This window comes from Anas platyrhynchos, chromosome 27 (genome assembly GCF_047663525.1).
Source record: "Anas platyrhynchos isolate ZD024472 breed Pekin duck chromosome 27, IASCAAS_PekinDuck_T2T, whole genome shotgun sequence".
Taxonomy (NCBI): Eukaryota; Metazoa; Chordata; class Aves; order Anseriformes; family Anatidae; genus Anas; species Anas platyrhynchos.
In genome coordinates, this window is record NC_092613.1 from 9,304,608 (window position 1) to 9,318,986 (window position 14,379).

Genomic DNA, 14,379 nt, shown 5'->3' on the forward strand with positions numbered 1-14,379 from the left:
CAGGTGCTAACTGACAGGAAAACTACTGCAGCATAAATGGGATAAATCTGTCCGACTCATATTAAGTTGGATGCATTTGAGATCTATGATGACAGATACCTCAATCCTGCCCAACCACCTGGCAGCATGCAAGGTTGCTGCTCACCTATGCTCACCTGTCCAAACACAAGAAGTTGTGTCATTCCCTTTTTGCTACAGAAGATAGGGAATCCTCAAGAACTGCATGAGGGTGGGTGTAAGAATTACACCTGCTTTTTTTTTTCCCCTCTCTGTTTCTACAAATAATTTCTACAAATGGTTCTTGAGCTTGTTCTGCCAGGTGTCTAGCCAGGTTTTTAGCCTGATATATTTGGTCCTGAGGTTTCCGATACAAAATGACTAGAAATGGAGAGGAAACCCAGAGAATTAAAAAGATGGTTTATACTACTTGAAAGGACTGGAATTTCAGATTCATTTTTATGAAACTATCAAAATCAAACGGGAATTAATCTGAGAAGAGAAGGTACAAGGGTAATCATACTACAATGTAAGCATCCCATCTTGCAGCCAAAAGTAGTTAAGGCAGAAAAATACAATGTCTGTGAGGGCCAGTAAGCTTTTCCAGCTAATGATCTTATTCCAGCTATTGAGAAGGGAATATAAATCTTGATTCTTGTCCAAACCCGGGTTAATAAGAACCAGCTGAATCCTAAGAGCAATACTAGCATTTTATTTTTATTCAAGCTCATGATTTTTTGTTTTGTTATCATTTTCCATTTTTCTGCCAGGATGCAAAGCAATAGGAAACCAATGAGATTTTTAGAGATTTGACAGATCTTGTAGTGTAACACATAAAATGCAGTAACTCCAAAAAAGGTGAAAATAAAAATTAGCTGATATATCACGAACAGATTCTCAAGTATAGATTTCATCATGTGTAATGTTTCTCTAGATCCCGAACTTGGAAAATAACATTATGTAAGTACAAATAACATGCAGAAATGATGGCTAGGATCCGCATGACTTTTAATAATTGATGTTTGTGTTTTAGGCTTTCCTGTTCCATTCATTCTTTAGCTCAAAAAGGAATTTTATTATCTACAAATTTTCCAATGTCTTTATACTGATAAAAAGCATCAAAGATATTTTAATGGGGCAGGAATTCTGGAAATGCAGAAGGGAAATGGAAGCATGTCTGTATTTGGCAAGTCAAAATACATGAAGGAGGCAGCAAAAAAGGCTAGAGTTGAGAGAAACTTAAAATATATATTGTACCACAGCTCAGGAGCTGATTGTAGTTCATAAACCTTTTGTAGCCAGAGCGGTTCACAGTGATAGGTGGGATTTTTTTTCCATTAAAAAATAATGTGAAGATATAGACAAAGGATTGCAAAATAAAACTCCCATCTTACAAAATGGGTATGCTTCTCTGTTCCTTCAGGGATTTCTGAGATGGTAGAGAAATAATCCATACTGAAACGAAATATTACTTTGCTGTGTAGCATCTTCCATAAAAAAAATGGTAAGCCATTTTAAATGAGCCTCACCACTAGCTTTTGGTCTATCAGTAGAAATTACTTTTGGAGAAAGTGAAGAATCTGAAGTGTAGCATTGGATTCTTACTGAGCAGTTTCTTTCTCTAACAACTAGCTATGTCCCTTTTCTCCCTTGTCCCTCACCACTCCCCCCTCCTTGCTTAAAAACAAACAAACAAACAAAAACTTATCTGATATTCATTCTTATTTCTAAATCAGGTCTTTTACCTTCATGAGACCTATGGAGACTTCTCAATGATTGAATTTCTTCTCTAATGATTTATTTTACTTGACAGTGTGGAAATTGCTACTAGAAAACTCAAATTATAGCTTTAGAAATTGACTTCTTTACTTTGCCCATGTACTTTAATGCTTTGTAGGTTTGTACTTGGTACTTACTTGACATTAAAGTATGGTTTCTCTGTAAATGTGTTAACATTATGCAAAATGCTCCATACCTGCTTTTTTTTTTTTTTTTCCCCTGTATGTTTTCTGTTCTGAACAGTAACCAGGCTAGAAGATTGCCTTTGTTAACTGTAAACCATTGCAAACTTGATTTCCGTACCTGTTCAGGATGTGTGGAAACAGATGCTATTTCTTCACACTGGTAACATTTTGTATTCTCTGGAATAGAGTCCCGCTCCAGGTCATACCAATGTCTTAACATACTCTTTTTTGTTTGCTTTCCAGCTCCAAGCATTTTGTCTGCTGCACGTGGCTTCTGAATGTGTTCCCTCCTCTATCTGCAAGTCTTCCTACCTTCTCCTTTCAAATACTGAGTTAAGCTGCCTCATGGAACGCTGCTTCTCTACCCAGTCCTCGCTGCAGTAATGGACATCTGTTGTCATATGCATCTCAGCTCTCATCTTTTGTGGAAGGTATTTACTCATTACTGTATTAATCCATTGCACAGTGATATGCACTGCTGCAAGGCTATGCTGGCAACCATAAAGACAGGTTGTAACAAAACAATGGATTCTCAGCAACAAAATATATATTCAGAAAAAATAATTCAAACTGCTTTTCCATGAACTGAATAAGAAAGCACAGTGTCTTGATTTAGGCTACCTCATTTGTATGCTCTGAGAATCTCAGCTCTGCTTTACATGAAACCCTGACACTAAAGGTATGAGGCCAGAAAAATACAGTTCAAACTTCTTTACTGTGCAAAGCTCCCAGTGTCCTCAGTGTGGCAGGCAGCTGTTACACAAAACATCTGATTAATGCTCCCAGAGAGCAAAGATGGTTTGAATTGAGTCAGTATATTAGCTGTATGGTATGGTCTCCTGGGTGCAAACCCAATGAGCAGAGGGTGAGTAGGAGTTTTCTGTCTTTATATTATGTCTGAGTTTGAGAGGAGGCAGCTGCTGTGAATGTTTTAAGACAGGAGGCTTTTCTTCTCCACACAGACATTTAGGGTGAAATTAAATTTAAGGTAGAACCAGTGGACCTTTGGATTTTGACCACACTCTGACCACCCTGCAACATCATCACCTTGTGCAATGCTTGACTGAGGATCTGTGCAATATGCAGAGAGAAGTGAATGATGATACAGTGTGCAAGACGTCTTCCCTTGCTGGCAGTCTGCAGCTGTCCCTGAAATGCCTGTGTCCTTGAGCAGTTCTCAGGTTATTCTATGTATGAGGACAGTTAAACAGAAAAGTGTAAAGAAAAGAGGTGATCCTTTTTAATATTGCTGTCCATGAAAGTAGTGAAGTCCCCATTGCTGGAGGTATTTAAGGAATGTATGGGTGTAGCATTAAGGAATATGGTTTAGTGATGGGACTTAGTAAGTCAGGTTGATGGCTGGACTTAATGATCTAAAAAGTATTTTCCAACCTAGATGATTCAATGATTCTAAGAACCCTAAGATGTTCCTATGACAAGTGTATTGTGAAGCTCAGATTTATAAGAATTGTTGAGGTTGACAGGTGAATTCAAATCCCTGTTTCCGGTTCTCAAGCAGAGGTTGCTAAAGCCTGTACTTCATTTAAACTAAGACTTTTTTGCACTTTGTTCTCTCTGTAAAGGACTCTCAAGTAGGACAATCACCTCCCTAGTCCTGCTGGCCTTGCTGTTTCAGATGCAGGCAGAAAGCCATTGGCCTTCTGGGCTACGTGGGCACACTGCTGGCTCGTGTTCAGCTGGCTGTTGACTGGCACCCTCAGGTCCTTTTCTGCTGGGCAACTTTCTAGCCACTCTTCCCCAAGCCTATACCGGTGTATCACATTGTTATGGCCCAAGTGCAGGACCTAGCACTTATCCTTATGAAATGAATGTTCTTATGTGTTGATTTCCTGTATTCCAACACCATCTGGTTACTGAATGCATTTTTTACTACAGTCAAAAAGTATAATGGGGAAGATCCATCTCTTTCCTTTTAGTTGCGCTCTTGCATGTTTCCGCACTTTTTCTAGAATTCTGTTTGGCCTTGTTCTTAGTCTGAACAAATTTGAATGCCTAAATTGCAAAGTGATGCTACTCACTACTGTTGCTGCACTATTCACACTTAAACTACCTGTGTGGTTCATTGACTTTCCCTATATGCAGGGTTTGAAGTGCAGTAGTTTTAATAAAAATAGGACAGGATTGGAAGATTATTGTCACTGTGCTTACCAGTGTGTAACTGTTCCCAGGATCTTTTATTATATTAAGGATGAATCTTTTTCCATTTACAGAGTTAGAACTATCAACAGATAGATTGTATAAATTCTTGGAACTGGGATGACCAAACTGCTGCTGCTGCAAAAAAAAAATTCTCACTGTACATTCTTCAAAATAGTCTTGCAGAAACTGAAAAAACTTATTTTAGTACTGTTTCACATACCATATAAAAGATATAGAGGAAGGGGACAAAGTGGAAGGAGGCACTTCTGAAAAACCTGTGGTAGTAACTTGTTATAGGAATGAGAAGCTACAGAATTAATAACTGGTAAACAATATTTAAAGGCTACAGCTGGTAACTGCAATACAGCTTGAAATTTATGACATGTTTCTTACAGTTTAATAAGGGAAAAATGTTTCACACAAATGATCACATGTCCCAAGCAAGATGTGAAGAATCTTCGGTTACCTAAACTATTGAGAAGGATGGCAATTCCAAAACCTGTGAATTCAACAGCTTGAAGCAGCACTGCAGCTAAACTATAGTATGCAAATGCTGTTGATGCCTATACTACAAAATGAAACCTGCTACTCTAACCAGTGTGGATAATGAGCTATATATTCAGAGGTAACACAGTGCTTCATCAGAAGTATATTCTCTGGCTTGCATGGATAAGTGCTAACTTTGTGCAAACTTTGATATTAAGAAGTGGTAACTTGAACTCCCAGATATACTGATAATACCTGATTACTTTGCTAGAAGAAGACTTGTAATCTCTTCCCAGAATTCTGGCATTTTAATTAGAAGAATGTGGGTAAAGTCTTAATCTTGTTACTAATGATAGACAGGGATAAGGCAGAAACAAAATCCACAGCAACCTAGTCTAAACATGAACATCAACAGTTTGGAGGCTAGTATTAGCAGTGCTAGCTACAGCAACAGAACTGCTCCCTGCTCCTCTTTTACATACAAGGCCAGGCTTGACAGTGTATAACTCAGAAGAACTACATCTTCTGCCTTTTAACACTTCGCTACATCACACCCAGGTGTAATAGGGAAAGGTATTTAAAATATAAGAACTAAATCCACAGATCTGTGATTTTTTTTTTTTTAAAGAAAAAGTAAATGTTCTAAAGACTTGTGGCATTCAAAGATCAGTAAGATCTTGACTGTAGATGATTCTGACAGATGTTAATCTGTCCACAGGCTTTGCAGCCTGCTTGAAATAGTACTTGTTTCTTCATGTCAGGCCTCTGGCGATGCTTAGTGGAGTTAGAATTACAGTTGCCAATGAATCTCATTTTTAACGTCATTAATTTTCTAAACTCTTCCCCATAACTAGTAACCTTTCCATGCTGGGAGATCTACTTAGTTGGAAGCTGGGAGAGTGACAGTTTTTGTGTGTTTAGAATCATCATGCCTTTAGCTGATATTTGGTTAACTAGGTTCATTATGTCCATTTACCGTGTACATTTCATGTCAATGATCACATACTTTGTATGCTGTCTGGCTTTCTGTTGCGATTTACCTATTTATGAAAGAAAAAGGAAGCTCCATGTTTAATTAAGGTGAAATTTTTAAAAGTGGATTTTTTTTCTTTATTTTAGTCAACTTGGTTCATAAATTCAGCAAATTTTTGGACTGAAGATTAGAGACACGGTTCATCTGTAGATTCCGTGCTATCTTGTTTAGGATGTGACTAGATTTACCTAGCAAAATTCATGTGGTCTGGTTTCAGTGGCAATTTGACAGCAGTATGAACTACTGTCAGAACCCATAAACCATGTGCTTAAGGTTGATTCCAAACTAGGGACAAATCTTGATTGGAAAGAAACAGGAAAGGAAAAAAATTCTCTCTCAAATGACAAGGACTTTATGGCAAACAGAAAACACAGGATGCAGTATTGTTATTTGTGTTTGTCAGCTATACAGCTGTGTAAGAGATCATAGACAAGTTTACTTTCCTTCTCTTAGAATGTGACTCAGGGGTGACCAAAACTATGTGAGTTATAATATAGGCTTGACAATCATCACTTTAGCAGTTGGAGAAGTCAAACATTTGCTTCTTAATAAGAAAAAGGAAAGCTGATTAATCATCTGAGTCATCATGCTCTAATTCAGTGTTAGTATGAACAGCATTCCCGATGGATCAGCCTACACAGAAGGAAATGCCAAACTGTAATCAAGATCTAGTGACTAAGTTCAGTCAACCATGTCAAAATATCACCTGTGAATATTAGATAAAATGAAAACTAGGATTTTTTTTTTCTCTCAGGCATGCAGTAATTCCATCTTGAAAACATCTATTGTCCTTTGCAATAATTTGAAGATTTTCAAGGCTCTCTTAAAATTGAAGAACTTTATTCCACTTTTACAGGTTTACATTAGATTATACTGTAATGTACAGAGTAACAATCTGGAACTGGAACATGGCATGTGCCCTCTCACATTCTTCTTTCTGGACAATGATGCAATGCTGCCTTTTTTCTGGGACAGATAAGTTGCAGAGACTCTATGAATTAGACTCATAGAATGAAGTAAGTTTTTAGAAACCTTTAGAAGATAAATAATACCGACCCACACAACTTCTTGCAGGTATTAGTACTAGCAGCAAAGACTCCACCTGGAAGGGAAGTGGGATATTTTGGAGTTAAGTCAGTAGCTTTTTCAGTTGTTATTTTATAGAGGAATTAATTCCCAAAGGTTCTACGGGTTTTTCTTATATCCAGCAAAAACTGTTTAAAAAGGAGCTGAAGACAGGTTATGTCTTTTTTTTTTTTTTTCCTCCAAGATTCTGTCCAGTTGGAAATATGGTGGTTATTTAAATACTTGTTTGATTCCTGATGTGCCCCGGGTTGTGTGCAGTGATGAAGAATTCATCATCAGCACATCTGTAAATGAGTCATCTTTTTTCCTGCACCCACATGGTTGCACAATTTTACTGACTACTTGCATTGACGTAGAATATTGAATATTTGTCATGTGAAGCTATTCCATCACATTTATAATATTGGAAATTCCAAGCACAAATAACACCTTAACACCGTGTCAGAGTTAATGTATTCATAATCATCTTGTGATCCTAAACAACATACCACTGTATTCTTTTTTAATTACCAATCATATAAAACTTATAACACAGATGTCTGGCTGCAAATTGTACACCTGGAATTAAACATTTTTTTCATCCAGCTGTACTATACTACATAGCAGAGACTCTGCAAAGAAGGTGGGAGAACCTTAGGTAAGATCTGTTATTAAAAATAAGCAATTATCTCTTATTTTTTTCACTGGATCAAAGTGATAAATTTATTACATGCCAATAAGGCTCATCCAACATAAATGCCAGAAATGGAGGATAAAGGGTTTTGTCAGAGCTCTTCACCAGACTTCAGTTGTGTTTCCTGGGTTTTGTGTCTTACCACAAGTCCATGTGATATTACTTCTTTAACTGCTAATTTGGAGCCCACCATGAGTTTTGGGAAGGTGAAAAGGAATATAAATTATCATTACAAATTCATGTGTCTTTTACTAGCAATACACTACACACCAACAAGGTTTCAAGGTTTCATTCTGTGGTTCTGTGACCTTTAAGATCCCTTCCAACCCAAGCCATTCTATGATTCCATGAAAATCATAAATGTTGTTGAAGAACCAGACTCCACAGATTGTAGTCATAATTGTGGCATTTATAAGAGTTTTTTTCTTTGGCATTTGTCTGTTTTTTCCTACAATTTTCATCAGATTATGAATACCTTAATATTTTATTTGTCTAATACAAGAAAAATAAGCTGGAGGGAAATTTTATAAGGTATGCCTAGTAGGTTTCTGACTCAGAAATCTTTTTAAGGAAGCCTATTGTGTTTGTATTTAGCATATTTTAACTTTTCCTTGCTTTTTTCTCGCATGAATGCTAGGTTCAAAGTAGATAACCAAATTGTACATATTACAAGGTAATTTTCTGCCTGCTTAAAATCAAAAGCAGAAGGATTATTGATGATTAGGTATGATTAAGTGTGCACCTACTTTCCATGTACAATGTCAGACTTTAAATATATGACAGTGGGAAATAAGCTTTTTCAAATTTATTTTATTTCATAGGTAGAGAGATGAACTTTAAATGTGGCCAAGAATATTAGATCATTTTCTCTGTGGTGTTGAAAACATTCTTGTCTTAGAAAGTACTTTCTTTCACTTTCAAGTAATGGCAAGATCACAGGTCAAAGAGCTGAAAACTGAATTCAAATGACTTTTGAATTATTTAAAAAACTTGAAATATTGAACGAAGGTAAGGAATTCTTCAGTTCATTAAATAGTTTCTTAATTTCTTTGCTTTGAAATTAACAAAAAGGCATGGAGGAAATGAGAAGGAAGGACACCAGTGCTCTTCTCTCTCAAAACACAGACAAAAACACCAATAATAAGGAGAGGAACAGAAAGGCTTCCTGACATGAAAAATAAACATACATCTAGTTTCTGTGGCTTTCCATTTCTATAAATAAAAGATGAACTACTATACAAGTTCAATGCATAACTGAGTAGACAGTTCTTAGTTGTCAAACAGACTTTAAAACTAACTGGGTTGAACAAAAAGCATTGGCTGTTTTTAGTCTGAATACAGAACTGACTTGTGAAATGACACTGTCTTGTGGACATTGAGCTATTTAACATGTGTCTGTAACCTGCAGGAATTAATATTATTAGCAATTAATCCAAAAGTGAAAAATATGACAAACAAAGAAGAGGAGAAAGCTCAGTGATACAGGGGAAGATGTATGAGGAATGGCTAGGCCACTTCATTTATTTAGCTCAGCGAAGTCTGAGTGGTGACCTCCTCACGGCATACAGCTTCCTGATGAGGGCAGCAGACAGACAGGCACTGATCTCTTCTCTCTGAGGACAGTGACAGGACCCAAGAGAATAGCATGGAGCTGTGACAGGGGAGGTTCAGGGTGGATGTTAGGTAAAGGTTCTTCACCAAGAGGGTGGTCGAGCATAGGAACATGCTCCCCAGGGCAGTGGTCACAGCATTGAGCCTGCCAGAGTTCAAGCAATTTGGACTCAAGCATCTCAGGCACATGGTTTGATTTTTAGGTAGGAGATGGACTTGACGAGCCTTGTGGATCTCTTCCAACTCAAGGTATTCTATGAGATCACTTGTTATACTGAGCATCAGCAAACACCACATGCTATCAAACAGCCAATGTATGGTAGAAATGTAGAGGAACGTCATCTATGTATGAATAAAGAATACCAGACATATTTACAGGATTGGAGACTTTATTACAGGAAGAAGTGAATATAACACAATCTCGAATTAATATTAGGTAATTGACTGAAAAGTAGCTGATTCCATGCCGCACCCACAAAAGGAGTTAAAACGAGATAAAGAGGAAATTTTTGTCTCTGCTTTTCCTTTTTACACAATTTCCGTACTTTTTCCTTCCATGTAAAAAAAAAGCAATTACTAAGAACTGTTTTGCTGAGCAAAATGAATAAAACTGCTAACAGTATTATGAGAATAATCAGCTTCCCATTAAAGAGAACCCCTTTAAAATACTGTCAATACAAAAGAATGACCATGCTGGACCAGATGCAAGGCTCATTTTGTCCTTACTGTCTCTGACATAGAACAATGGAAGATGTTTAAGAGATCATATAAAAATAAGATAAGCATATAGTGGTACTTTTCCAATCACTTCCCTATCCTTTTGCAGTGTTTAGATGAGCAGCTTTATGTGCCAGAGGGGTTTTCTGTGTTCTTAAAATTTTGTGTATTTCCCTTCCGTGTACCTGTCTAGCAATTCCTTGAATCTGCTTACATTTTTAGCAGCAAAATATCTTGTGATTAGGAGTTAACAGCTTAACTAAATGGTGTGTGAACAAGTATTTTCTGTTGTTATTGAACCTGCCATCAGATTGTTCAACTATCTTTTGTAGTGGAAGGGACACCAAGCATATGAGCCTTCTGAATCTACCCTTGATTTTAAGTCCCTTCAGTCTTTTTACTATTTTGCCTAGGTCCAAAAATATGTCAGTGGGGAGAGCAGAAGAATTGGGCCTAGTTCTCATCACAGGAGAAAAATAGTCAGGAAAGAATCTAGCCTGTGAAAGGATAATTTATCATAGTTGATGGAAGTACTTAATCTGGACTCTTTTCAGAGGAAAATAGGACAAAAAGAGAAAATACCAAATCTGATGACTGTGAGCTGTAGCTGGTTGGAAAGGCAAAGCAAAAAAGAAAACCCACAATGGTTTATTTCTAATATGGAACACCCTTGTAGGTGTCAAACCAGTAATAAATACAGGCCACTATCACTTGATCATCATACTTCATCAGTGGAGCCAATCTGAGTCTTACCTAAGAGACTGAATGCTGTTCTTTGGTTCTGAGTTCCTTAAAAAGCTGGCTGTATGGCTGTACTCTGACCATCCCCAGCCTTCTGCATTGATCATCTCACTGCAGAAGTTTTCTTCTTGTTACTGACTACACAATACTAGTCTTCTATTAAATGATCCTTAGTCTTCTATTAGATGGACCCCACTTTTAGCAAGAATTTGGATCAGGTGACCTCCTGAGGTCCCTTGCAGCTCAATTTATTCTATGATGCTGCATTTCTTCTTAATACTTGCAGGCCTTCTTTCTCTCAGGGAACTCTGTACAACTCACTTTATACATTTTTTTTTTCTCTCTCTGTCTCTCTCTCTGCCTCTCTCACTTTCTCTCTCCAAAAATTTGTGCCACTTTGAAGTATATTCTGTGTTGAAAGTCAACACGAAACTCAGCCTTTTTCTAGATGTGTGGAGATGACACCAATAAAAAAGTATACATTTCTTTTTTTTTTCCCTGATATTTACAAACTTTTAGGATAGAAGAAACAAACAAAAAAACATACAAATGTGACATTTTCTGGTGATCATAAATTATAAAAGGTCTGTACCTGAAAAAAAACTTGTCAAATAGGATGCTGTAGGTGGTGTCCGTAATTCTACTTATGTTCATAAATTGCTAATACACGCGCACACACAAAGACAGAAAGTCATAGAAAACCGAAGATATTCTCCACATTATATTTTTGGGGGTATGTAATTTCCTGCTGTTTTACTGGTACATAAAGAGCATATGTCCCTTAACTACAAAAGACTATTAAAAGATTTTCTTAATTCAGACAGAAAGCTGTAACTTTTGCAATGCAAAGTTGTATCACTATCACTGGGCAAGGTAGAGAGTACGCCCTTTATTCATGTGGGGCATGTGTGCAACATTGCTCAACAAGGCTCCTGGTAAAAAGTGAAAGTGAAATAAGCTGGAATTTGGAAGCTTGATATAACATTACAAAACAGAAGGAAGTTGATGGCTACTTGGGAGTCCTTTGGCTTTCTAGAGAATCCAGAAATCACTCAAATGTAATGAAATGTAGCTGTATAAAGTATCAGCCACAATTCCTATATACACCTGCATATTTAATTAAAAAGACTTAGCATGTCAATATAATTCAGAATACTTAACCCCCCCAAGATTACATTCATGTATGTTGGTCTCTTTAAGTTCTGAGCAATTCACACTCTCAGTGTACTTGGTTCCTTGAGATCTGTAAACAGCCATAAAATGATAATTTGAATGGACTATGAAACTATACTAAATATGAATGATTAGAAAGATTTTTTTTTCTTCTAACTTCCTAAAAACCTTAGGACCAAATGGACAGAAATTTAAATGCCAATACCACATGGACAGTTTGTTTCCTATGGACTTTCAGAAATGCAAGCAGAAGCTAATAGGGAATGGAATACTATACTATACTATACTATACTATACTATACTATACTATACTATACTATAATATGGAATAGCATACTATAGTTAGCATACTCCTTTTAGCAAGTGCCCTATAGAAAACATTATTTGTATGTATCTTAGTTTTTAAGTGTCTGATTTTCCATTCCTGGGATCAAATTTACAAAGCGGTTGTACTCTCAGGCTACATATTGATTCAGAACCTGCTAAGCAAGTCCTAAATACAAATATAGTGCAACTGTAAGTTAGAAGCTACTTTTGAAAAATTTGCCCTTTCTTTCTTAGGTCTTCCTACCCTGAAACAAATTGTCCTGTGAAGTCACAAAGCTCTGAGCATCAGCTGTCTGCAGACTATGCAATGTAGTGGTCCATCTGTTGCATTTAGAAAGTATGCTTCATGGATCTCAATAAGATGAAAACTGTACATTTTCAGAGACTGTTCTAGGCTCCCTTTGCAGTACGTATTGAAGGACAATGACATTGTGTGGCTGCTGTGTAGAAGTATTGGTTTTCAATCTGAAATATGAAAGCAACAGAGAATTAAGGATATGGACAGCTGCAGTCAAAAAACAGCTTGAGAGTTAACTCTTGCCTGCTGACCCACTGCAGCTGATGTGCCCAGCTGACTCTCCCTAAAGGGCACAATGTAATCTTTTTCATGATCAGTGGAAGTACAGCGCTACAGTAGAGATGAATTGCGAATTAGGTTCATCAGAACTGTGAGTTTTTCTTGAAATATATTAATGAATATTTCAACTGAGCTATTCATATAGCTGTGGTAAAGCATGCACCTAGACACCTTGCAGGTCTGGGGCTGCTACAGGGAGTGTCTGAAAAGGATCATGAAATAATGGGCAGGAAATGATGCATTTCAGAAAATACAGGCTGTGTCATTCACCAGTGGGCAAATCTCCTTACGAACAACCACAGCTGTTTTTTTTTTTTTTTTTTTTAATACCTGAATCACCCAGCATATAAAGGCTTCCAAAAATAAAAGATATGGTTCAAAATAGAAAAACACATATTCAGTCACCCAGAGCTGTTAAATATGCCATAATCGAAGTAATATATAGCAATGAGGTACCTGGCAAATTTCCATCACAAAAAAATTCTGACGATACCTTATTTTTAGTAGTGTAGATTGCACATGGTTGTATAAATAATAAAGACAATCAAAGCCAATTGGTGAACTAGATAACAACAACAACAACAAAAATCACAATACAGAGGGAAAAATATGAAATGATTGAGATTAGGAAAAGAATAGTAATTTTTAGACAAGCAAATCCACAATTAGCAAACAGAAAGTTGTCAAGGAAATAATCTACTTTTGTGCTTGACTAACTTACTTATTGTAGGTCAGGACTGTCAGAAACGGTCTAATCTTCCATTAGTTTTCTGAACAGTTAACAGCTAACTGAGCTAAATCAATTTGTGTCACATACTCCTTAACTCAGAATCAGTTTAATTCTATCAGTTATTCATTTATTTCATTAATTTTATTCTTGGAAGCAGCTTTGTATTTGAATAACATCCACGGTCATAATGTTTTTGTCAGTAATATATAAGCCACGGCCCAAAACAAAGTCAAAGAAATTGTCTTACCTTTTGTTCATCTGATTATCTTTTTTTTATTATTATTATTTTTTAATTAGTGCTTGAATCTTTTTGCACTGACAATGGCGGTTTTAATATGTAACAACTCAATGGAAGCAGAATCTGATATTTTATTAGCACACTGTTATGTACCCTATGGGACCAGGAAATTTGATTTTGGAGTACATCAAGTGGTCTGGTTACTGCAGGTACAATTTCTGAAAGTGACCAGAGCTGTGTTCAACAAATATTTGGAGGGACTGTTAGACTGAGGGGTGACCATGTTAGTGTTTGGGTTCTAAAGCTCAGGCCAGGACTTTTGCTATGTTCAGTGACCATGAAAGAGTTTATTCTAGGGGATACCACAATTAAATTTGGAAGCCATATTTATGTGATACAACGATTCCCAGCAATAGAAGATGTGAATCTGATAAAGTATGATTATATCTTCTGATACTGTGAACTACTATGCCATAATATCTCAAAGCTTTACTTTAAATACAAGAGCCTAGGAAAAAAAAAAGAAGAATGTCTCTTTACTGGGAAAAACATTGCCTCCAAGGATGAGTCAAAGGTGTTTCATTCATTTAGCACTGGCACAGAAAATTCAAAAGCTATTACAGAAGCTTAGCAGTAAAACCTTCCTACATGTTATTTCAAAATACCTTGTTCAGTCATTTAAATTTTGGGTTTAGATACTATGCCATAGAAGTCTCATTCATGTATGTATGTATGTAGGTAGGGCCTGATGTCTACATATGTCTACATCATATATGATGTCTACATACATATATTGTATACATACATACATATATGATATCTACATACATACTTACAGTACATTGTAACTTATTTGCGGGTCTTTA

General features: G+C 36.6%; 1 protein-coding gene and 1 long non-coding RNA gene across 15 annotated transcripts in view; one reads left to right on the forward strand and one right to left on the reverse strand.

Moving 5' to 3' along the window:
• Positions 1-14,379, forward strand: part of LOC119712954 (uncharacterized) — a 120,181-nt gene that overhangs the window by 63,788 nt on the left and 42,014 nt on the right. For all 10 annotated transcript variants that reach the window (XR_011805121.1, XR_005261147.2, XR_005261148.2 and 7 more), the window contains one exon: positions 2,205-2,392. This is a non-coding gene — a long non-coding RNA (uncharacterized lncRNA). The remainder of the gene's footprint in view (positions 1-2,204; positions 2,393-14,379) is intronic.
• Positions 1-14,379, reverse strand: part of NGF (nerve growth factor) — a 28,946-nt gene that overhangs the window by 9,801 nt on the left and 4,766 nt on the right. The window lies entirely within an intron of this gene.